General features: G+C 54.4%; 1 long non-coding RNA gene across 8 annotated transcripts in view; it reads right to left on the reverse strand.

Annotated features, from left to right (window-relative positions):
• Positions 1-1,191: 1,191 nt before the first annotated feature.
• LOC138113459 (uncharacterized) overlaps positions 1,192-23,424 on the reverse strand; it is a 79,086-nt gene continuing 56,853 nt past the window's right edge. For 6 of the 8 annotated variants that reach the window (XR_011152176.1, XR_011152173.1, XR_011152175.1 and 3 more), the window contains 5 exons: positions 22,230-22,361; positions 22,022-22,101; positions 21,798-21,941; positions 7,920-8,052; positions 1,192-2,262 (listed from right to left, as the gene is read on the reverse strand). This is a non-coding gene — a long non-coding RNA (uncharacterized lncRNA). The remainder of the gene's footprint in view (positions 2,263-7,919; positions 8,053-21,797; positions 21,942-22,021; positions 22,102-22,229; positions 22,362-23,424) is intronic. The other 2 variants (XR_011152177.1, XR_011152174.1) reach the window with 2 other exon arrangements.

Here is a 23,424-nt window from a genome sequence, read left to right on the forward strand (position 1 = left end):
TGTCCTGGTGACAAAGCCGAGGTGCATTTCCCAGATGGAAAAAGCCTCGGATCCCTGCACCCTCATGTCATGTCCCTGGTTGCAGTGGGGGTGTTCTTGCCACTGTTTGCAGACTAAATAAATTAAACTCCATTTCGCTCTCTTCTGGGAGACTTTAACTCCCGGGGAAGCGCGATTCCCACAGACCAGAGGGATGAGCTTCCCCACTCTTGCTCACCCTCGGGCTCGTCGGAGGGAAGGGCAATCAGGGATGGAGGGTGATGATTAATTAATTAATCTGTGTCCCAACGTCAGCCTGAGCCCTGGCTGATCCATCCCCAGGAGCCGGACAGAGAGACGCCAGGAGGGACAATCCCGGCTGCTGCCCAAGTCCCCAGGGAAGAGGAGCATTCCCCAAGGGAGCTGCAGCTGCTGCACCTCCAAAATGGTTCTTTTTGTAACATGGGGGGTGACTTGAAGCTGAAGGGAATGTGGCAGAGTGGGGCTCGTTCATCCTGACCCCTTGGGCAGGGTGGAGGATGGATCCTGCCCACGGGAAAGCTGCCAGCACGGACAAGCAGGAGCACCCTCAGGAATTTGGGGTATTCTCCAGCCCTCATTGTCTGAGTAGCCCTGGCTCTACCAGGCGTGTCCCCATGTACCTGAGAGATCCTGCACAGGGGCTGGGAAGGGAAAAGGAAGAACTGGAAAACCAAGATCCCTATCCCAGTGTCACTGACCTCTCCCTGACCCCATCACACCCTATGCCAGGGGAAGTCCAGCACATCTCCCCAGCTCCAGAAAGGGAGACAGACGAGATTTGGGGGTGGGCTGGGGGGAGCAGCACATTCCCAGGGCAGGGGAAGACCCCATTGTTGCTTTCTCTGCCACGAGCTCAAGGACAGGGAGACCCCCCCTCATTCCCCAGCCACATGGGCAGAGGATGGAGGTGGCTGAAGGGACCCCTTGGTGGCATCCAGGGTGACCCAGGGAAGGAGAAAGCCCTTCCCGGTGGCCCACACCCCTCCCTGAGGAATCCAAGCTATGCAGGGAGCAGAGGTCACGGCAATCAGGTGCGGTGTAAAAGGGGAAGATAAACCCCATAAATCAGGCTGTGGGAAGAGGAGGAGGGCACAAGTGCACAGAGATGCAGGAGGATGGTACCAGGAACCCCCCCCCCACCGCGGGCAGAGGGAGGGGGGAGCTGAGGGATAACCTGGGCTCTGGAGCAGCCTGGAGAGGGGGGATGGCCAGGGAAAGGGGAGCTGAAAGTATCCTCAGTGGGGGGAGTCACTTGCTTTTCCTCTGTGTAAAAAAACCCCAACAAAGCAACAACAAAAAAGGAAAATGTGGGGGAAAAAACCAGAAGCAGTGGGTTAGGTATAGAAAAAAAGCCCTCAAAATACCATTTTGCTCCAGTTTTAGTCTATTTTGTTTTAATATTGTTCCTTCGTGGAAGATGGAGGAGATGCAAAACTCTCCTTGCAAAGGAAGGATTTTAAAACCTGTCATCATTTTTCTGCTTCGACAGGAGACCCCCTCCCTAAGGCTGGAAGCTCCGTTGTGCAAGCGTTCATCCCTGTGGCTCCAGCTTTCCACATGACCCTGCATGTCCATCTGTCCTGCTCCTGGCTCAGGGAGATGATGGATGGATGGATGGATGGATGGATGGATGGATGGATGGATGGATGGATGGATGGATGGACGGACATCCTGGCGACAGAGCTGGTGACCTGCTCCTCTTTCCTGAGCCCTCCAGGTGAAAACAAGTATCCAGACACATTTTTTGGGACACGGGAGTAGGAATAAGCTCCTGGTGAAAATCCATATTAATCCACGTCATGTGGGACCATGAGGGTGGTAACAAACCCACACCAGACGCTCTGGATCTCATCTCACCTGGTCTGGTCAGAGCTGGTGCACCCTGGGAGAGATGATCCCAATAGAGGTGATCCCAATCAAGGTGATCCCAATAGAATCCCAGTGAATCCACAACAGGATACCAAGAGCCAGCTCCCGTGCAAAGTGAGGAGGAAAACGTGAGCCTGCCCCGTCTGGGGAGGAGAAGATGGGAAACGTGACCCTTGGAGCCACGGAAAATAAAGAGGGAACTGCGGGGTCTCGTGGCTTTCAGCTTGATTTCACACACAGGGGGATCTTAAAATGCACCTTCCCAGTCCTGAGAAGCTCAGGAGCCTCTGGCCAGTCTCACCCAGCCTTGGTGAGGAGCGGGAGCCTCGCTGACACGGAACACCCACGAGCCGTGCGAAAATAGGTGACTCGCTGGAGGAGCAAGAGAAAAAGCTATAAATATCCTGAGTGAGGGAAGAATTCATCACTCACTCAGCACTTATTTTACATCCCAGAGAGCTGTTACACAAACCCCTGCCACGGAGAAAGGCCCAGGCATGAATCACTCCCCGTGAGATATCCAAGAATCCAGCCACAGAGGCAAAACCCAAAGGGACCCGGGCAGCCTTGGAGCCTCTGTTCCGACCACGTGCTCCTGTTCATATTCATCCAGGAGACACCCTTGTCCTTTTGGGAAAGATATCCAGGGGTAGAGAGGAAAGAACATCTCCTTTTGAAGGGCTTCTAATTTGAAAAGGCTGAAAGGGAGCAGTGACCAGAGCCCAGGTACCATCCCCAGCCTAAAGGATCAGAGGAAAGGTATTTTTAGGAGAAAATAGAAGAGAGAGGGATCAGCATCACAAGACCATCTCCCTTCCTCCATGGGCTCCCACTGTGCCTTGCCTGACTTTTCCAGCCTGCAGGGATAACTTCAACTCCCTGTTCAAAGCCCAATTAGTGGGTTCGGGGAATCACAGAATGGTTTGGGGTGGAAGGAACCTTAGAGATCATCTCGTTCCACCCCCCCTGCCATGGACAGGGACATCTTACTTCCCCTTCTTACCTCCATGATGGAGAAGAGAAAAGGAGCAGCTAAAAGTTAAAGTGTGAAGGCTGTGGGGATGAAACCTGTTCTCCCCAATCCAGGATCCCAGATAAGGTAGATGCCTGGAATAACCCAAATAGCTGAGATAACCTCTGGGCTGGGGCCTGGCATGTGCATCCATCACTGACCCGGGGCCAGGAGCCTGCTCTGACCTGACCCAAGCCCCCACACACCGCAGCCACTCCGCCTTGCAGATCCCAGCGTTGCTCCAGGCAGGGTCAAGGTCTCAGAATCCTGAATCCGTGTAGGGGAGGGTCATGGGGGCTGAGCCTGGTGACTCTGAGCTGTGCTGGAGAGCTCTGCTGGAGCAGCCAAGCCCACCCTGAAGGCGGTGGGGTGAGATGGGTTCTGACCAGCCTGGCACACAGGGGAAGGGTTGGCAGTGCCCAAGGTGGGACACCAGCTGTGCTGTGGAGATTCTCCAGTGTCTTTGCTTATGGGACACCCCTGAGCTGGTGGAATGCTGCTCTCCAAAAGGTCAGGAATGGGCTGTGGAGGGGGCTCTGGATGAATTTTTTCCCCCTGGTGAGCTCATGTCTTGGCAGGACAAAGCTGCAGATGAAGCTGAGCGGTTTCTCATCGGTCTCATCCATGCCTCAAGCAATGCTGCCTGCTCCTTTGCTCCAGGTGGAGATAGTGAGGGTCTGTTTTCCAGCTCCTCCTCATTTTCTTATCTCTTTTCCCACTTCCCCAAAGCCTACGAGGGCTGCAGCCAAGTCACCTCTGAAGTATGAGCCCGTGTTCACCACCAGGTCAAACTATTCCCCAGAATAATCGTGGTTAAAGCCAAAGCTGAAGCCCCACAGCTTCCCTCCCCTGGAATTCCAAGGGGGGAGAGCCCTGGGAAGGGAGGGCAGCTCTGCTGACACCACGGAGGGGATGGATGGGATGGGAAAAATGGATCAGAGGTGTATTTGCTCATTGTGGGCTCTTCGGTGCCTCTTGCAAGGAGAGGCTCAGAGCGCAGGGCAGGCGCCCACAGGAGGCTGCAGGAGCCAGCAAGCTCTGCTCCTGTCATCATTCCTCCCGGGAAAAACAGCTTCCAGCAGCCTTAATTGGGCTTCCCTCATAAATCACCTTGATGTCACCCAGGTGCAAGCACTTCCCAGGTTGGCAGGTAAAGGCATTCCCTGTTTTCATCCCGCTCCATTCTTCACCTGACCCCTCAGAGGCCCTGTCCCCAAAGTCCCTGGGAGATCCCAGGAGCCCTGCTCCTCCAGGAATGTCGACTATCCTGGGATGTTGTGCCCTGCCCTACACCCATATTGATGCTTTGAGAGGCGCTTGCCGTGCTAGCAGCCAGCCACAGCACCTAGTTTCCTCTCCTAGCTTAGTCATTCTTCCCAAATTTCCTTCTTTTGTGTAGGGATTCCCTCTGTTTCCTGCTACAGGCTTCATTTTCCCTGTGCTAGAAGCACTCGGCATTATTTGTGCTGCCAGGGAGGCCGGTTCGTGTGTTCAGCTATTTTTATTCCTCCTGCCGTAGCATCTAAAGAATTGTTTTTCCAGAATAATCTCTGCGGGTCAGGAAGGGAAAAAAATCATCTTGGATACAGCTGAATGGATTGAAAGTGGTTTCCTACACAACAGGACCCCATCATCCTGCTGAGGTCTTTAATATTGATGCTCCATGACTCGATAATCCTTGTGGGTCCCCTTCCAGCTGAGGATATTCCATGGGTTCACTGGCAGAAATTCAAAGCACAGCCATGTTCTTTAAGACTTCAGGTCCAGGTGTCAGAGGTGCCAATCCTGGGGGAACTGTGGGGGATCCACTGCACCTCTGAGGACTGAAGGGTTTTGGTTTCTTTCCAGACCTATTAAACCTCAACTGAGCATCCCACAAAATTGCTCTCACTCTCAGCATGTCCAGGCCTGGCACCAGGAAACAAGCCCTGCCCCTGGCAGGGAAGTTGGAATGAGGCGATCTCTAAAATCCCTCCCAGCCCAAACCATCTTGTGATTCTGTGATCATGCCTCTGCAAACATGGATTCCTTTGGGAAAGGATAATCAAAATATTTCTGGGCTCAGCTCATTCTCCGTGGCTGCATCAGCGTTTGGGGAGTCAGGCTCCCTTTTGCTGCTCCTTGGAGGCAGCATGGCCGTGCTGCAGCAAACCCAGCCTTGCCCACCAGCGTGGGATGTGTGGAGCATCCCTCATGCTCTACCTGCAGGGACACGCCTGGAATTCCTGCTCCAAGCCAGGGACTGGCTGCTTCTGGCAAAGCTGTGTCAAGGAGATGAAGCTTTGCCAGGTCCTGTTCCCTGGCTCCTTCCTCTGGGGTCGTTCTGGTCCCATTGAGCCCCAATACCTCCCCTGTGCCAGCCATCCCTGCTCCAGGAGGGATCCCTACCCAGCTCCACAGGGATCAGCCTCCAGCTGGTGGGTAATGACACAGGGGGTGAGTCAAAACTGCAGCACCCTTCTCAGTTGCCCCTGTGGGTGCTCGTAAGGCCAGGCTGTGCTAAGCCCAAGTGCCAAAACGCATTCTCCTCACTGCATTCAACCAAAAAATCCCCACGCTTGTTCCTGAGGGAGGACATTCCCCTTAGCCTTGAAGTGCACATCTGGATCAGGAGGAGAAGCAGCAAATGTGTGGAGTTTTTCTGGAGAAGAACAGCCTTTTCTGGGTATTGATGCTGTCTCATTTGTGGGACACATCTGAAGGTCTGAGTGTGCCTTAAACACTCCAAGCTTTCAAAACGCTTTTTCCTCATAGTAGCTTTCAAAACACTGTCTTTTTCCTCCTAGTTGGTGTTTGGAAGATGGCACATTCCAAAGCTTCTTTCAGCACCAGACAGGTTTAAAACTGAGCCTTTTGCCCTCAAGAGTGTGAGCAGCCTGGAGCTGTTGGTTGAGAGGAATCCCTCCAGCAGTCCCTGGTCGGTGACCCTTGGTGTTCCCCTCAGTCTGGCAGTGCTGGGGAAGTGCTGTTTTCCAGCTGCAGCTCCTTCTTGGATCACATCCTCACTCCCCAGCTGCTCCCTGGCCAAGGGTCTGGTCAGCTTTGAAGGCGACCCTGACTCTCCCTCCTCATGCCCACAGTCAGATCTAGCCTTGGACCAGCCTCGGTTTTGCCCTTTCCCTCCTGTTGTCACCATGAGGGCTCCCTGCTGGACATCTTATTCCCATCAGGATTCATCCCAAACCTTCTGGGCCCATGGCCCAGCTCAGCTCTGGGCCCGGGGTGTGTGGCAAACCCAAACGAGCTGTCTGGCCACAGTTCTCTCTCTTAATCCTCCTCTGGCCTCTTCTTCCCTGTCCAGGCATCATCTAAACCCTGACCCAGCCCTGCTTTGATCATTTATTCACAGGCTGGACAGATTCTCTCCGTTAGGAGCTACAGGCCTCTAATTGGATTGAGGGCCGAGCCTGCACCTTCCCCTGTAATTTAGCTTTAATTAATGCCCATTTATTATTAACTGTTTTCAGCTGGGCTTAGGCTTAATATCAGCTGGTTATTACCCAGAGGCCAGCACGGATTGTTTTCATCTCCTTTATTACCCATTTCAGTAATTTTCCCCCCTCCCCTGCTGACAGATGCCCACAGAATGTGCACGATCAGCATAAAGGATCCCTGTGAAGGAACAACGGGGCTTTCAAAGCCACCAGAGCCCGAGGAAATCCTCCCCACGTCCCCAAGTCAGTGCCCAAGGCACGTGGACAAAGGAAAATCCCCCTGTGTTCCACAGGAGATACACAGTTTATATTTTTTTTACTGGTGCACCAAATCTGTAAATGAGGGTGGAAATTACCCGGGAGCAATCTTGAAAGAATTGGGGCATTTTTGTGTTCTTTTATATTTTCCCTTTTCTCATTTCTGGCTTTAAGAAAAAAAAAAAATTTAAAAAAAAAAAGGAAGAACAGAAAAAGAAACCTTTCCTTCTACTTCCTTTTATCACATTTCCCTCCCCACCCCTCAAAAAAAACCAAACCAGCAGCAGTGAAAGTACTGCACCACAAATCCAAAAAAGCAGCAATATTTAGGAGAGGCCTTCAGAGCATGGATTAAAAAATAGGGAGCTGAAGAAGGGAGAGGAAAGGTTGAAAAAGCCCTCTAGCTCCAACCATGAACCTAAACACTGCCAGCTCCACCAAAGCCATGTCCCCACGTGCCACAAGCCACACTCCGAACACTTCCAGGGATGGGCATTCCGCCATTGCCCTGGCCACGCTATCCAGGAGGAAATTTTTCCTGATACCCCATCTAAACTGTCCCTCCTCCAGCTTGGCCAGGAGCATCGAGTGTGCAGGGCACTGATAAAACTCCTCAGAGCTCGTGGTGGGCTCTGGTGCCAACACCAGGCACCAGATCAAGCAGAAGTCTCTACCACAAATGGTGACAGCGACAATTTTTGAGGGAAAGCAGCAGTGGCGAAGGTGAGACGAAGAATTGAGGCATGGGGAGGCCCCTTGCTCCCCTGTTGGGGGTCGAAGGACATTTTGAGAAAGGTCAGGAAGCGTTAGAGGAGCAGAAACATCCCCAACAGGGGATGCAATGTGTGGCTTGCAGGTAAAAAACCAGTGACAACTGCTTGGGCTTGACATTTCCCCCACCCTCAGGGGATATTTCAGTTCAAGGGGATGTTTCAGTTCACTGTTTCTCGACAATTGTTGGGAAATTGGCAGTTCTTGCCCCATTTAGTGTTCTCTTCTCCCTGCTTTGCGCTGAGGTTGCAAAATTGGCCTCTGGTTCTTGGTGGGGAAAGAAATCGACACTCCAGAATTTCCAGGACTCCAAATCCCACCTTGCTCCCAACCTCCCTTTGCCCCAGGGGCCTGGGGGACACTGAATCTCCTTAAAACCTTGGCAGCAGCGGGGTGAGAGCAGGCAGAAGTCACTTCAAGCGGGTCAGGATGCCAGGGGACACCCCAGGCACGTGGCCTCGTGGAAGTGGGAAAACGGGAAGGAGGGAGAAGTCTGTGGAGTGTTAAACCATCCCATCCCCACCGCAGCGTGAGAGCTGCCCTGGGACAATTACCTTGAGCCGAGAGCATCATCCAGCCGGGAGCTCTCTTCCCTGCGAAGGCCTCATTTGCTTTAATTACTCTCATTTGGAAGTCAATGCACAGCGGCTTTCCTGGAGACGCCTGCCTGGAGCAGCCCTGGAGGAACTGGAAAACAACGGGAAATGTTTTCAGTTGCTTATCAGCCCCCTCAGGCTCGACGAAAAAACTGGGGAAATGCATCAACAAAACACTCGGAAAGATGTTTTCTAAAGATGTTTCGCTCTTACCCAGGCTTTCAGCACAGTCAACTTCCCAGCCCTCAAGGCTGGAAAAAATCAGAGACCCATCATCATCATCATCATCATCATCAAAGGATTTGGGTTGGGAGGCACCTTCAGAACCATCCAGTCCCTCCCCCTGCCATGGGCAGGGACACCTTCCACTACCCCAGGGTGCTCCAAGCCTGGCCTTGGGCACTGCCAGGGATCCAGGGGCAGCCACAGCTGCTCTGGGCACCCTGTGCCAGGGCCTCACCTCCCTCCCAGGGAACAATTCTTTCCCAAAATCCCATCCATCCCTGCCCTCTGGCAATGGGAAGCCATTCCCTGTGTCCCGTCACTCCAGGCCAGGACAGAAACCATAAATACTGGACGCTGCCAGTCCCGAGGGCTTTTTGGTAGCCAGGAGCAGCCTGGCTGATGGTCCAGCGTGTTTGCATCCACAGCAGCTTGGGCTACCAAAGCAGTGGCTGCCTGTGGCCACAGCAGTTTATTTTGGGAGATCTGGAAGGCACGAGATTTGGAAAGGAACAGCACACTGGCAAGGAAGGATTTCTGAAATATTTTCTAGCCCTCTAAAAACAAATTAAAACTATTAAAACAAAAAGCTGATGTTGCAGCAAAATGTCACTACACGGGGAAAGAAAAATCAAGAGCAAGCCAGACCTGTCCCCTCTCTGTTGTCCACTTTGTCCTCCCTGAATTCCTTCAGAGCTGGAGCAGTGACTGCCACGATCTCTGGCTCTCCTGGGTATGAATTCACCAGGTTTCAGCCACTTCCAAGCCAGACTCTGAAAATAAGCTCTGCGTGGCCTTGCAGGTGACCCAGAACAAGCAGCAGAGCAGGGTTTGGATCACAGCTTTTAAATCCTGGCTCTGCAGCTGCCAGCAGCCCTTGTCACCAGCTGATAACCAGAAGGGCTCGATGTGGCACTGTTTGCCAGTGCCCTGGAACGATGCCCTGTCCTGCGGGGAGCAGATGGCCAGCGCAGATCTGGGCATCCCCTCGGCTTGTTCGAAGCACTCTGCATCCAAGGCCTCTCCTGGCATGACCCGACACATCCCGACAGTCCTCCTGCACGGCAGGAGCTCTGCAGCAGCTTCCCGTGGTCCCTTTTCCCCGTTTAGGCCAAACCTGGGAGCGGTGGAGCTGCGGTGTGCGTTTCCTGACGCCTCGTGCCACAGGCACACGCGGCCCCGCGCTCCCTGCGACGGCAAGGATGGAGCCTGGAGAGCGGCGTCGCTGGGAAGCGGATTTTGGGGAGCTGGAAACGTGCCTGGGGGCACAGCCTTGCTGTCTGCAAGCCTTCTCCCACGCTGCTCCTCCTCGGGGAAACAGCCTGCCCGAGGCACATTTCTCACCTCGCCAGCCCTGGGAGGGGAGAGGCACAGACGGCAGCCAGGGATGGAGGAGAGGAGCTCCGAGGTTGCTGCGGTGCCCGCTCCGTGCTGGGCCAGCGGCTCCATCCCGTTCCCTGCCAGGACCTGCTGCTCCTGGCAGCCAGGCGGCTCTGGCGCCTGGCACCGCGCCCGTCTCAGAGCAGAGAAATGGTCCAGTGGCTCCTCCTCACTCCAGTCTCTGCCAGGGTTAACAAGGAAAGCTGAAGCTGCTTGGAAAACTGGGCATGCTGGCATCTTGCAGGGCTGCAGGGCAGCCCAGGCACCTGATAAAGCCAGTGCCGGTCCTCCAGTGCTGGGAGCATCCTCCCGTGAGGCTGGAATTCCTGCTGGCCTTTTGTCCCCGCTTCATTTGCCATTAATTGCTCCTGGCGACCAGCAGGAAGATTTTCAAAGCCTTGGCAGGTGGCTGGGAGAGCCTGGAGTGGGCACAGGCAGCTTGGAACCCACCCTTGCTCTGCAAACAGAGGTGTTTCCCTTTCTCAGAGCTCCCAGCCCTTCCCAGAGTAATTTCCAGGGTCAGAGTGGCTGGGTTTGGGATCTGGGGACAGCACACTGTCCCTGTCAGAGACAGGGCAAAAAAAGCAAGAAAAGCAACAAATGAAAAGGGTGGTGAGCCCTGGCACAGGGTGCCCAAGGAAGGTGTGGCAGCCCCTGGATCCCTGGAAGTGTCCAAGGCCAGGCTGGACATTGGGGCTTGGAGCAGCCTGGGACACAGGAAGGGGGTGGAACATGATGGGCTTTAAGGTCCATTCCAACCCAAGCCATTGTGGGATTCCATGGAAAACAAAGCCTGGTCATTCTGACACAAAGGCAAGCAGGCATGGAAACGTGCCCTCCAACCTTCTGGATCACTTCTCCTCTCCAAGGCGGGTGTCGTTCTGTATTCTGCTCCCTCCACCTCCCCACTCCTGCCCCAGCACAGGGAGAGCTCCCAAAATAGCTGCTCCTGAGCAGCTTTAGTTTGGATGCCAATCACTGGTATTCTACAAGAAGAGCTCTCGCTTGGAGAGCTATCCTGCCAGACCTGTTCCAGCTCATTTCCTCACAGAGCTGAAGCCCTTCCCACAAAAACCTCCGGCTGCAAACCAGGGTTCGCCTCCTTTCTTTCTCCATCGCTCCAAACCCATGCCCCTCCTCATTTGCCTCCTTTTATTTCCCTTCCCTCACATCAGCACTTACTGAGGAGTGCTGTTAATAAGATTTATGGCTGAATATCCTCTGGCATTCAGGTCATTCCGTAGGCACTTGCTGGTCCGGTTTGAAAAGCAAACAGCTCCCCTCACCATTCCCCTTCTGGCCCTGCTACCTGAATTCCCTAAGACAAACCCTGTGGAAGGTAAATATTTGGTCCTGGCTCCGAAGCTTTCAGGCTCCCCTCTCCATGGGGGGGATCTGGACAAGGTTAGGGATGCCTTTTTTCCCATGCCAGGGGTTCACTGGGGCACTGCTGAGGACCATCAGAGCAGGGCAAGAGGGAGAAATGGGAGCACCGTGGCTCTGCAGGAGCCTGGAATCACCAAACCAGAGTAATTCTGTCTGAAAGGATCCCTCCTCTAAACTCCTACCCAAAGGTAGGGCCAGCTGGATCCAGTTGCTGCGTCCAGCTGCACTCGGACCATCTCCAGGGAGAAACTGGATTTGTAGGAAGATGTTGCTTCTCGGGGAGGATTTTCTCAGGGTCTCACACTCTGCACGAGCAGGAGACATTGAGAGCTTGTCCAGGAGTAAATTAAAATAAGACATCCCCTGCCTGCAGCCAGGAAAGCAGAAAATGGGGGGGAAATAGCTTCTCCAAGAGTAATTACGCAGCAAAGTGACGGAATGGGGGAGACAGGCGAGGTTAAATCCATGCCAGGGATCCTGTGGCAGCAGCGCCGCCAGGAAAAACCTTCATGGGCTTTCACACCGAACAGCAAGCAGGGGAAATCCGAGTTTCATCTGCTCCAGTGACTGGGGAGTGGGAATTTGCAGATAGCAGAGCAGGGGTGTTTCAAAGAGCCATGTTCGTGGAATGGTGGAATGGTGTGGGTCGGGAGGGACCTTAAATCTCAGCCAGTGCCACCCCCTGCCATGGGCAGGGACACCTCCCACTGTCCCAGGCTGCTCCAAGCCCTGTCTCCAGCCTGGCCTTGGACATTTCCAGGGATCCAGGGGCAGCCCCAGCTTCTCTGGGCAACCTGTGCCAGGGCCTGCCCACCCTCCCAGGGAAGGATTCCTTCCCAATATCCCATCCAACCTTCATCCTTCTCTGGCAGTGGGAAGCCCTTCCCCCTCGTCCTGTCATTCCAGGCCCTTATCCAAAGTCCCTCTGCAGCTCTCTCACGGTGTTTTTCTGCACATGGGCCACATCAAAGGGACCTTTTATCACTAAACCAGGGTACCCAGCTCCCCAAAGAGTGGTGATAACTCACAGGACCACGATGGAAGGACGGGGGCCTTTCCCTCAGCTCCAGGTCTTCCTGGAAACTTCTCTGTGAAGCAACAGAAGGAAAACCAGTGCCAAAATGTAAGCTGAGAAAGCACCCAAATCTCTCCCTAATCCATGGGCACAGCCCAGGGCACAGCCATGGGATGGGAAAATTGTATCATCTGCCAGCAAAAAGCAAATTGAAGGGAACCCCGTTTTGCACCTTGCAGAATGTCCTGCTGGCTGCTGGGATATATTTTTGTTTTAAGGTTTGTTAAAGTGTTTCCTAGAGGGTGAAGCCCTCGTTCCCTGCTCCCCTGTCCAGGGATTCCCATGCACTTTCCCCTCCTTTTCTTTCAGTGGCAGGCTTTGTGATCCTTTCAGGGCACCTTGGGGACATGGTTTAATGGTTGGACTCGAGCTTCGAGGGCTTTTCCAGCCTTAGTGATGATTCCATGATCTTGGTCCTCTTAGAAAATCCTGTGGATTTTATGCTCTGCCCCTTTGCAGGGCTCGCCCAGAGCAGCAAGCAGGGGGATCCTCCATCCTGGAATCATCCTGCCAGGCCTGTGGGGCCGGGGATCAGAGGCAGGCAGAGGAGGCCAGCGGGAATGGCACGCTCCAGACGCCCATCCGCAATGCAGAGCAATCAGGGAGTGACTCCGTGGCTCTGCTGATGAGCACTCCACGGGCAGTTTTCCCTTTCACCGAGGGCACTCCCTTGGAACGAGCACTTGGCAGCGGATGAGGGAGGAATGAGATGGCTCTAATCCCGTAATTTAATTAGAGCTGTGTGGAACTGCCTAACGAAAAGCCCATTTCCTGAGCAGGCTACAGGGCTGGCAGCCGGGACCCTCCTGCTCCTGCTCCTGCTCTTCCACCCTGCAGTGCTTTCCCACCCCTGCCCTATCTCCTGCTTTCCCTTCCCATGGGTTTTAGCGTGGGCTGGGACCCCCTCAGCTGTTCACCCTCACTGGACTAACTGGAGCAGTCTGGTGGGCAAGGGAAGGGCAGGAGCTCTGGGTTCATCCCACAGAGGCGGGAGGTGGCAGTGGAAATCTAAGCTCCAGGTCTCCTTCTGTGTGGGAGAAGTTCCAGGTCTCCTATTTTGCAACCGAGCAAAAAATGTTGGCCAAGATAAGACAAAGATCTACTGAAGGAGGGTGCTGGGGGGGGGTCAGATCCCATCCTTCCCTGACTGAGGGGTCCTGGCAACCCCTCTCAAACCATCCCAGGAGCAAGAATCTCCTTCAGGATCTCTGAATAGCCCTCCCTGACTATCACATGGAGTAGCTCCCATATAAACCACAGAACAAGCTGGGATGGCATGGTCTGGGCATCACTTTGGAGCACAGTCAGACCTTCTTCCAGCTGGCATCAGTGCCCAGCTTCACCTTCGTGGCCTGTGCATGTCCATGAGGGTGGGGAGGCCCTGGAAAAGGTTGGCCAAAGAAGCTGCCCCATCCCTAGAAGTGTCCAAGGCCAAGTTAGAAGGAGCTTGGAGCAACCTGGGATAGTGGAAGGTGTCCCTGCCCATGGCAGGGGGTGGAACATGATGAGCTTTAAGGTTCCTTCCAACCCAAACAATGGTAAGGGCAGGAATGCATAATCCCATCCCTCCAAAGATGGGAGCAGCCTGTTGATTCCTCCTCCCTGTCTCAGGGAAAAGCTCATCCTGACCTAAAATCCGCAGTTCAGCAGGAGGTTTTGGTTGGATTCTGGCTTGACCCTGCCCCACACATTCCTGGGCCACGGCTCCCAGCAGCCTCCCGGGGGCTCATCCAGACACAAAGCCCCCCTGGTGCAAACAAATTCCTGCACAGCAGCAAAATCCCAGCAGCAATATGCCTGATTAACAATCACTGGCTCCTCTCCACCCATCCACCAGGCCCGAGCTTGCAGCGGTAATTGCTGCCCCATTATGTTTTCCGGATGCTCCAAGGTGAAAGGGAGCTTTGTCCCAGAGCCCTGGGCCAGCCAGGGATGCCTCAAGCTGGCAAGCAGCTCCTCCTGCACAAAGTCCTGATGCTGGGACAAAGGCAGGGCTGGGCATCCCATCCTGCTCCTCAAAGCCTTGGCAAGAGCTCCCAGCTCCAAGGGGAAGGGGGGAATTCTGGTGTCTCGCTAAATGTCCTGAGCAGCATCCCTGGAGATGCACTGGAGACACCCTCTGGAAACACACCCAGGGGATAACGTTATCCCAGTGCCACAGAAATGCCCTTGGGAGATGTCACCATCCCAGTGCCACAGAAGCATCCCAGGAAATGTCACCAATCCCAGTCCCACAGAAGCGTCCTCAGGCAACGTCTCTCTCCCAGTCCTACAGAAACACCCCTGCAAGATGACACTCTCCCAGTCTCCCAGAGGTATCTTCAGGAGATGTCACCACCCCAGTGCCACAGAAATGCCCCCAGGAGGTGTCACTATGCCAGTGACACCAACAAATGCAGGTGCAACCCCCCTCCCCTGGCCAGGGAAGAGCCCCAGGAGGGCAGTGAAGGTGTTCCACAGCTGTGGCTCGGGGCCAGGCTGCTGGAGGTCCCCCAGCTGGTTGTTACCCCAGCTCTGGGGAAGGTCCTCTGCAGGCAGCTTCCGACAGAAGCCAAAGGAAATCCCCAGCACTACCTCTCCTTCCAAGCTGAAGGCTGCTAGGAAGCTGCACCAAGACCAAAGACTTTGCTGCTGGACTCCCAAGCTTTTCCTGATGCTGTTGCCTGGTGAGATCTGTGGCCCCAGCCTGGAGGGAGCGTCTCTTTGTGGCTCCCTGAGGAATCGCACACACAGCGCTGCCTGGATGTGGTTGAACAGGGATTCCCCTGCTGCAGAGCCCACCTTTGGCTCACCTGCAGCTGCGGGAGGGATCGGAGCCACTGCAGCATCTGAGATCTTCAGAGGAAGCAGAACAGGCAGGAAAAGATGCTGAAGGCCAGAGGGAGTTGGGAAAACTTGGCTGTGAGAACTGCTCCTGGTTTGCAACCAAAAACAGGAATGAAGGTCCATGAATCCTTTGGCTCAGGTGGGGTGATGCTCTTGGGCTGTACATGAACCACCCTGTCTCCCACAGCCCAGCCCTGCCCCAGCCTGTCCCCACAGCTCCAGGCGGGGGAAAATCAGCAGCAGGCACAGCCAGGCCCCGCTCTTCCAGGGAAAAACCTGGGAAAGAGCTGCTCTCATGCCATCTCCCTGAATTTCTGGGTCCTCCTGAAGGACCATTATTGCTTGTAATGCATTTTCCCGAAGGATTGCCTTCCTTCCTTTCTCAAATTATTTAGGCAAAGAGTAAAGCATGGTTTGCTAACCCAGGCAGGAGGAAATTGCTCTTCTTTAGCTGAGGCTCTGAACCTCAATGAATTCAGTGTTGTGATCTCAGCCAGCGCAGCTGTAGGAAACAACCTCGACATGTTTTGATCCCACTGCTGGTTCCCAAGAGACTCCTGGGTGAGGAGAGGCTCTAAGGATGCACCAGCTGCTCCAGCCAAACCCAAACCTCACCCAGCTGCTCTGCAAAGCACCAGGCAGGGCTCTTCCCACCAGCTTCCTCTTCTACAGAGAACTTGCGTGTGCAGCTACGCCCAGCAGACACAGAGCAGCTCCAAGTTCCCTGTTCCAAAATCACCCCCCCCCCAATTTGCTCTGCAAGCAAGTTTCAGTCCCATAAAATCACAGAATGGTGTGGGTTGGAAAGGACCTTAAAGATCATCCAGTGCCTCCCCCTGCCACAGGCAGGGACACCTCCCACTGTCCCAGGCTGTTCCAAGCCCCAATGTCCAGCCTGGCCTTGGGCACTGCCAGGGATCCAGGGGCAGCCACAGCTGCTCTGGGCACCCTGTGCCAGGGCCTTACTTCCCTCCCAGGGAACAATTCTTTCCCAAAATCCCATCCATCCCTGCCCTCTGGCAGTGGGAAGCCATTCCCTGTGTCCTGGCCCTCCATGCCTTGTCCCCAAGTTCCTCTCCTGGAGCCCTTTAGGCCCTGCAAGGGGCTCTGAGCTCTCCCTGGATTGTTCTCTTCTCTTTTCCAGGTGAACACCCCCAGCTCTCCCAGCCTGGCTCCAGAGGGGCTCCAGCCCTTGGAGCATCTCTGTGGCCTCCTCTAGACTCTCTCCAGCTGCTCCACATCCTTCTGCTTTGACCTCAGGGCTGGACACAGCTCTGCAGGTGGGGTCCCACCTGAGCAGGGCAGAGGGGTAGAATTCCCCCCTTTCCCTGCTGCCCATGCTGTGGGATCAGCCCAGCACACGGGGGTTTTCTGGGCTGCCAATGCCCGTGGCTGGGTCCTGCTGAGCTTCTCACCAAGTCCTTCTCCTCAGGGCTGCTCTCCATCCATTCCCAGCCCAGCCTGTATTTCTGCTTCTCACTGAGCCGTGCAGCACCAGGCTGTAAATTCCTTCTTCCTGCCACGAAACAAGCAGCAGGAGTGAGAGATGCAGGATTCCCAGCCAAATCCCCTGCATTCTGTCCCTTCTTTTCGGTCAAAATGCCAGCCAGGTGGAGAAGCACTGGTGGTGTTGGGATGGCCCTTTCCTGGAGACATCTCAGTGTGGAGCATTCCTCCACGTGCATTCCTCTCTCCAGGGAATGCAAGGTGAGGAGGGGTTCAGGAGAGGTCACAGCACCAGCTGGGGATGGAGAAGATGAGATTTATTCCCCTGCTCTGCTTCAGGCTTTGGATGAATCACGAGTGACTCAGCTGCTTTGAAACCGAGGGCAGTTGGGTCTCCGAACTGCTGAGGTGACTTTGGCACTTTGTGGCCCTCAGTGTTCCCTCCTGAGCGTTGTCCCCTGATAGTAACGGGGATGGAGCTGGGGTGGGAATTCAGGTGCATTTCCCAAGGGAAGAAATCCCTCTGGGAACCCACAGCAGCCATGAGATGGGCTTGAGCTCATGGTCATCCCAGAATCCATGCCTGGGAAAGGCAATCCTGTGAGCAAGCAATGCCTTTGGAGCCTGCAGCACCTAATTAGAAGGGAAGCTGAGGAGAACGAGGGGGGAAGAAAAAAAAAAACCCACCAGGAAAACAAAGGACATTTCTGAGCAATGATTGGTTTACCACAACTGCATTGCCATCCAGCCTCCGAAAATCCCAGCACAATCCCACTCCTATGTCATCTTGTGTAGTTTCTGGAGCTAAACAGCTGCTTTTGGGAGGGATACTGCAGTGTCCTGCTCCATCAGGAAACCAAAACAGTGGATTTATCCTGTCCTCTCCTGCAGGAGGGACAGTCCAGTGGGCTCTGGCAGCAACGAGGAGGTGTTTATGCACATCTGCAAAGCCCTTGCAGGCCCAGGGAGCAGCCAAAGCCACAGGCTGGCAGGGAGGCCGGCCAGGAAAGGAACTCACAATCCTCTGGGATGCAGTAGGGGGTTGAAAAGGGAAAATGGGAGATCCAAGGAGAGAGAGATGCAGCTGTGGGTGGACTAGAAAAACATGGAGAAGGAGGAGGAAGGGAGCATGTCAGAACGAAGTAAATGAGGCAGTGACGTGGTAATTAGCCTGTCCTTCCCAATGGAAAGGTGTTTCCATCAGGAAGGTTTCCTTCTGGCATCAGTCAGGGACAGGACAACGTGTCCATCCAGGCCCAGTGCTCCTAACCGGTGCTCCCAGTACAAGATGGGCCACTGAGGAAGGTGCTTGGGCAACTGAGCTCCAGCTCTCTGCCCTGCCAGAGCTTTCCTGCAGGAAGCTTTGTGCCCCTGAGGGAGGGGACAAGGGTGGGCAGCCAGGTGCCAGGGGGAGAAACAACAATCCTGCTGGAACAGGAACCATCCGAGGCCTTCCAAGCTTGCCTGAAAGATTTGGGAGGGTGGGCAGGGATGTTATCACATTCCAGACTGCAGCAGCACGGCTAACCCGATATCCATCTTCCTCCTTCACTGGCTCTGACCTCGGGAGAGGCTGTGCTGCTCACTTGGGATGACTAAAGCAAGCTTTGATCCAGCTTTTCCCAGCTCAGGATTGTACACACACCACGCTCCTTCTCCAAAGAAAGGCTGGGGGGGTTGGATTTTGCTGGCTCCTCTTTCCCCAAATCAAGGGCAGTGATACCCATGTGAAAAATCACCTTGTTTTGTAGCTATACAGAGAGGCTGATGTTTCCATCCAGAGTTTGGCCATCCCATGGCAGGAAATTACACCACAGGCCTTCAAATAAAGACTGGGAAGATGAAACTGCATCAACATTTAATGGGGTAGAGAGGGACAGGGATAGCCTGAAATTGGGTGCAAGGAAAGAGAGCCCTTGATTTTCAATGTTCCTCTCATCTAAAAGTCCCTCCTTGAGCAACTGAAAATGCTCTTTTTGTGGGATAACACCAGAAAGTCACTTCCTGCAGCAATGGGATGCTCGGAAGATGGGAAAGGTTTTTGAGCGCTGGGTTTTCACAGCTGCCACCTTCACAAGTCACATCTTAAATACAAACCAGCCAAGGCTAGGGAGCACTGCGCTGTTGGGTGACCTCCAGTACCTCTGAGCTGGACTGGTCCCTGTGGGGAACTGCTGGAGATGACTAAGGGAGGAAAAGGGTCTGGGTACATCTGGTCTGGGCAGTGTGGTAACAGGCAGTAAATTCCCATTCCTGAGCCCGCTTGGGAAAAGGAACTCGGGATGAGCTTACATCAGACTGGGCCAGAAGAGTCTCCATGCGTGACCAAAGGAAGAGCTCCTGGCTTGTGACAGGAGGCCGAGTGACTCAGCTGTGGTGGGTGGGGGCAAGGAGAGAAGGGGATGTGGTCAGGGAGCAGGGCGTGAGTCACCAAGGAAGGGCATCTGCTGATAAGGAGCTGGATAAACGAGCGGCAGAGACATCAGGTCTGCTCAGGACAACATCCCAGCTGGAACCCAAAAGCTTTAAACAGCAATCCTCACAGCCAGACCAACAGTGAGCTGTGAGAGCCTGGCACGGGCTTTTCCTGCCTGGCAGCTCGGCAAAGATTCAGGATGAACATTTTCCAACAGGTGACACCACGGCCTTGTGCCTCACGTTCCATAATTTCACCATTCATCTGGGTTAGGAGGCAGCCTTGTTCCCTGTTATATTCCTGCAGCCTCACATCACCACGAGGGACAGACAATTCCCTCCCTTCCCACAGGGCCCAGCCCTGCAGACTCCTCTTTGGAGCAGTTTCCTACAGGAATGCTCTTGGGCAAGAGGCAGGAGCACAGCTGAGACGTGGGACAGCACAAATCAGTTTTGCACCCTGATACTGCCTCCTCTCCTCCATCACCCCCAAAACCCCAGCTTTGAGATCCCACTGGAGAAAATGAGGGAAAAGGGAAGGCACAAAGGAACCGCCCTCACCTGGTGTGAATGGCACAGAGGGTGCAACCTACAGGGCTCAAAAACTCCCGTGGCCTCCATCCTGCAGCAGGTGAGGAACCTCAGGCCAACGTGTCCACCAAGGCACCCTGGATGAGAATTCCTTGCCAAGGCCCTGGGACATCAAGGGCATTGTGGTGCTTTGTGGTGCCCACAAGCCTGGCAGGCCATGGAGAAGCACACACTGGGGGCAGGATTCCTGCTGGATCCTTAGTCAGCACCGTGGAGAACACGTGGGATCACGTCTCCAGCTCCTAATCCCTGCTTCCCACCGGCATCCAGCTCCCAGCTGCCCCTGCCCATGGCTAAAATCCTCCGGCAAACCTATCCTCCCCTCCCTGGGAGCTGACTAACGAGATGTGTCATGGTCACAAGGCTCCTCTGCATCGTCACTGCTGTGGCACTTCCCCTTCGGCTGGGAAATCGGAGAAGCAGTGTCCACGTGGCACAGCAGCAGGGGGGAAGAGGTGCCTGACTGCAGACAGCAGCTCTGTCCCTCCGTGTCCTTGGGGACTCATCCAGATGATCCTGGAGCTGTCCCACAGCTCTGCCATGTGCTGGACCCTTCACTGAGAGGGCAGCTTATCCAAGGGAGGTGCTCTTCTCTGTTGCTCACAGTGCCAGGGAGAGGGATCTTCACGGGAAAGGGTGAGGATGAGGCCGTGGAGACCATCTTTGGCACAGGAATTGGGGGAGACCAAAATTCCTGAGTGTGGGGAAGTCACAAACCCCCCCAGCTCAGGCAGCAATGCATGGGGACATGGGTCAGCTTCCCTGCAGGGAAATGTTATCCCCCCACGAGGAGAAAGGTATCCATTGCCAGGAGATGGGCTTAAAAGCAAGCATGGTCTAGGAAGACCTCAGGAAACTCAGCTTTCCCCTAATTCCCGTGCCTTGGCGTGCAGTCTGACCACGTCTGTGCAGCTGTGGCATCCCAAGCACAGAACCCAGACGCTTCCTTTACCAGGAGGTTTCTTTCCCCTCCTGTGTCTCTGGAGGCCGGGACCTGAAGGGATAAGCATGAGAGCTCCTAAAACTCATGACCTGCTGACTGTACAGGCGCTTTATCCATCCAGGGCACATTCCAACTCTTTTTTTCTACCTGGATGTGTCCACTGGCCACACAGCTACATCCTCATCCTTCCATCTCCAACTGAATCATGGAATCACAGCACGGTTTGGGCTGGAAGGAACCTTAAAAATCACCCACTTCCACCCCCTGCCATGGGCAGGGACACCTTCCATTGTCCCAGGCTACTCCAAGCCCTGTCCAGCCTGGCCTTGGGCACTGCCAGGGATCCAGGGGCAGCCACACCAATCAGGGCAAAGGAGGCTCAGTTACTCGGAAGAGTAATCCCATTAAACACTACACGCCAGGGGTGAATTCCTTTATGTCAAGCCTGTATTTGCCAGCATGAGCTGTAAATAAATATTTGATTAAGGTAATAACCCTGGTGCAAAGAAAAAAAAAAGAGCTTTACATTCCCACCTTTGAGCTGCACACAATATCTGGTGCCTGCACAGTGCAAAAATGAGACCCTCCCTCCAACCACTCAGAAGCAACAGGAATCACCATCACGCTTTGTGGGAAAGCCCACGGGGCAGAGGGAACTGCCAAGCACGGGTACACCATTCCCAAGCACTGCTGAGGGTGCACTTCTCACCCCAAAGGCAAAGGGTGAGCGGTCCTGATCCTAAACCTCCTGCAGAGAGCAATCCCACCAGTGCAGGGATGCTCCAGCGTTACTCCTGGCACTGGGAGCACTGAGTTACACAAATTAATTACTCCAGTACCACCCCAACCCCACAAAAACCAGTAGGACAGCTTCAATGATGCTCCTGTGTGGCAGGCTGGGAAGGGAGCAAGAAGGGAGATTCCAGGTTTGGAGAGGCTGGAGACGGAGCCAGCTGAGATGGTTGGAGGGGATGCCTGTGCACGCAGGCACAGGTGTCAGGATGGCAAAGTGAAACCAGCAGGGCGCAATCACCTCCTCCTTGCCAGCCTCCAGCCTGCCCCAGGCATGCCCTTACACCGAGGCAGTGGTTTTCCTGGCTGGGAATGGCAGTGCTTCCACGGCATCGCCGATGGAATGATGGATTCCCATCCTGCTCCACGCCCAGCCCACGTTCCCATCCTGTGGCACACGCTGACCTCTGCAAGGCGGGGCACAGCTGTACCCACAGGCAGCTTTCTAACCCTGCATCCCACTGTTTGGCACCTCTCTGTGCTCCTCCACACCTCTTCCACTGGCAGCTCGCTCTCCCCGAGCTATTTGCTGGACGAGCTCTAACCAAACCCTCGGAGGGAGGCAGCAGAACTTCCCTCTCTGCTAAATCCATCTCCCAGGACTGCACTAGCAACATCCCCCCGTGCCTACAGCCATCCTGCGATTCGTTTCTACCCCACTTCCCCTTCCTGTGGCAGTTCACGTGGATAAGAGTCCAGAGAACGGGCCAAGTTAGATTAAAGAGATGTTGTTAACAGATAAAAGACACAGGTGCACTACCTGCATTCCATCATCTCACACTGCCTCTTCCAACGGGCCCCAAGGTCGCTCCATCCTCCCTGGGGGACGTCCAGGTCCTCTCCCCCATGCTCTCCACCGTCTCAGCTGCAGCAGTGATCCATACGCTCCTCCATGAGAGCCCAGCTGGTTAGGAAAGGTATTAATGGAGTCAGTTCCATGAGTGAAGTCCATCCCAAAAGGAATCCCTGAGCACTTCTGTTCACCTCTGGACACATCCTGTTGTTCATCCTGTTTCCCACCCACTCGAAATTTCGGTAGCAACGCTCAGGTTTGCTCCCTTCCTCTGAAACAAAAAAAAAAAAAAAAATCCCTTACCAATAAAAGGCATTTTGGCTGCACCTATTCAAGCTTGTGATATCAATTAGATGTTTCTCGAGCTTTTCACTCACTCAGAACAGTGTCATAACTCACCTTGACTAAAATTGTGTCTAAGGAAGAGGTCAGAGGAGCGAAATCCGAGGGGTAGAGGCTCAAGCTGGACATCAGGCCATGGTTTAGGCTGTGGGTGGCAGCACCTCTGTGTAGGAGTCAGCGTAGCTGCTGCTGCATTTGGGCAAGAAAATTCCCTGTTAATGAGCCTTTTGCTTTTTAAAGATGAGCATGAAACTGGGTCTGTAAATGGAAAATAAATTAACGGGCCCCATTCAGGCAGAAGGGCCTGAAGATGCGTTCTTGTGTGAAGATCATCTCTGGCAGAGCCAACGTCACCCCATCCAAATTAGAACAGGTCCAAAACTCAGCCAAAAGTCAAACCAAACCTGCCTCGGGCTGCTGGTGATGAGCAATAACATGGATTTCTGTTCCCAAGAGAAAACTAGCCCTGTCCTGCAGGGAGAGGAGAATCACGTGTTTCAGGGAGCAAAAAGCAGGATCTTGGACTGTCTGGAAGTCAGCAGCTTTGCTGATTGGGGTCCAAAAAGTGTGTGGGTGTGGCACTTGGGGACATGGTTGAGTGGTGGGTTGGGCAGTGCTGGGTTAAGGGTGGGACTTTGTGGTCCTAGAGAGCTTTTCCAACCTTAATGATTCCCACAGAACAAGAATTCCTCACCCCGAACCCTCCAAGACCAAACAGCAACATCAAATTGGGTGTATTTAACCACGGGTACATTGATTAAAGCCCACAGGCATCATCCAGAGCACAGCCAAGGAAGCTGCCAGGGACAAATCCGTGTGAGCCCACTGCAGCCATCCCTCGGGAAAGGGCAGGGATAGAAGCGTGGCTGGGCATCACAGGGCTGGAGGTTTCACTCAAGAGCAAGCAGATACAGGACATCCTGCGAGAGAATTTCCCAGGAATGCATGGCGGGAAAGGGACGCTGCCACCCCAACAGCGTCTCAGAGGGGTCACGGCCGGGTCCTTCCTCAGGCACCGCTTCCTGACCGCCCACAGCTCTCAGCAGGAACCCCCACTGGATGGAGGGACGCTAACTCAGCACCTCGGAGGCCAAAGAGAGCTGATGACCCTTTAAAAAACGCCTTGCAGGAGCTGCCCGGGGTGCGAGCGGCTGCCGTGCTCCTCGTGAGGCGCCGCAGATGAAGGACCAGGAGCGCTCGGTGCCTCGCACATCCCACGGACAAACAGCACATCCCACTGCTGTGATTCACT

Source organism: Aphelocoma coerulescens, chromosome 7, assembly GCF_041296385.1.
Source record: "Aphelocoma coerulescens isolate FSJ_1873_10779 chromosome 7, UR_Acoe_1.0, whole genome shotgun sequence".
Taxonomy (NCBI): Eukaryota; Metazoa; Chordata; class Aves; order Passeriformes; family Corvidae; genus Aphelocoma; species Aphelocoma coerulescens.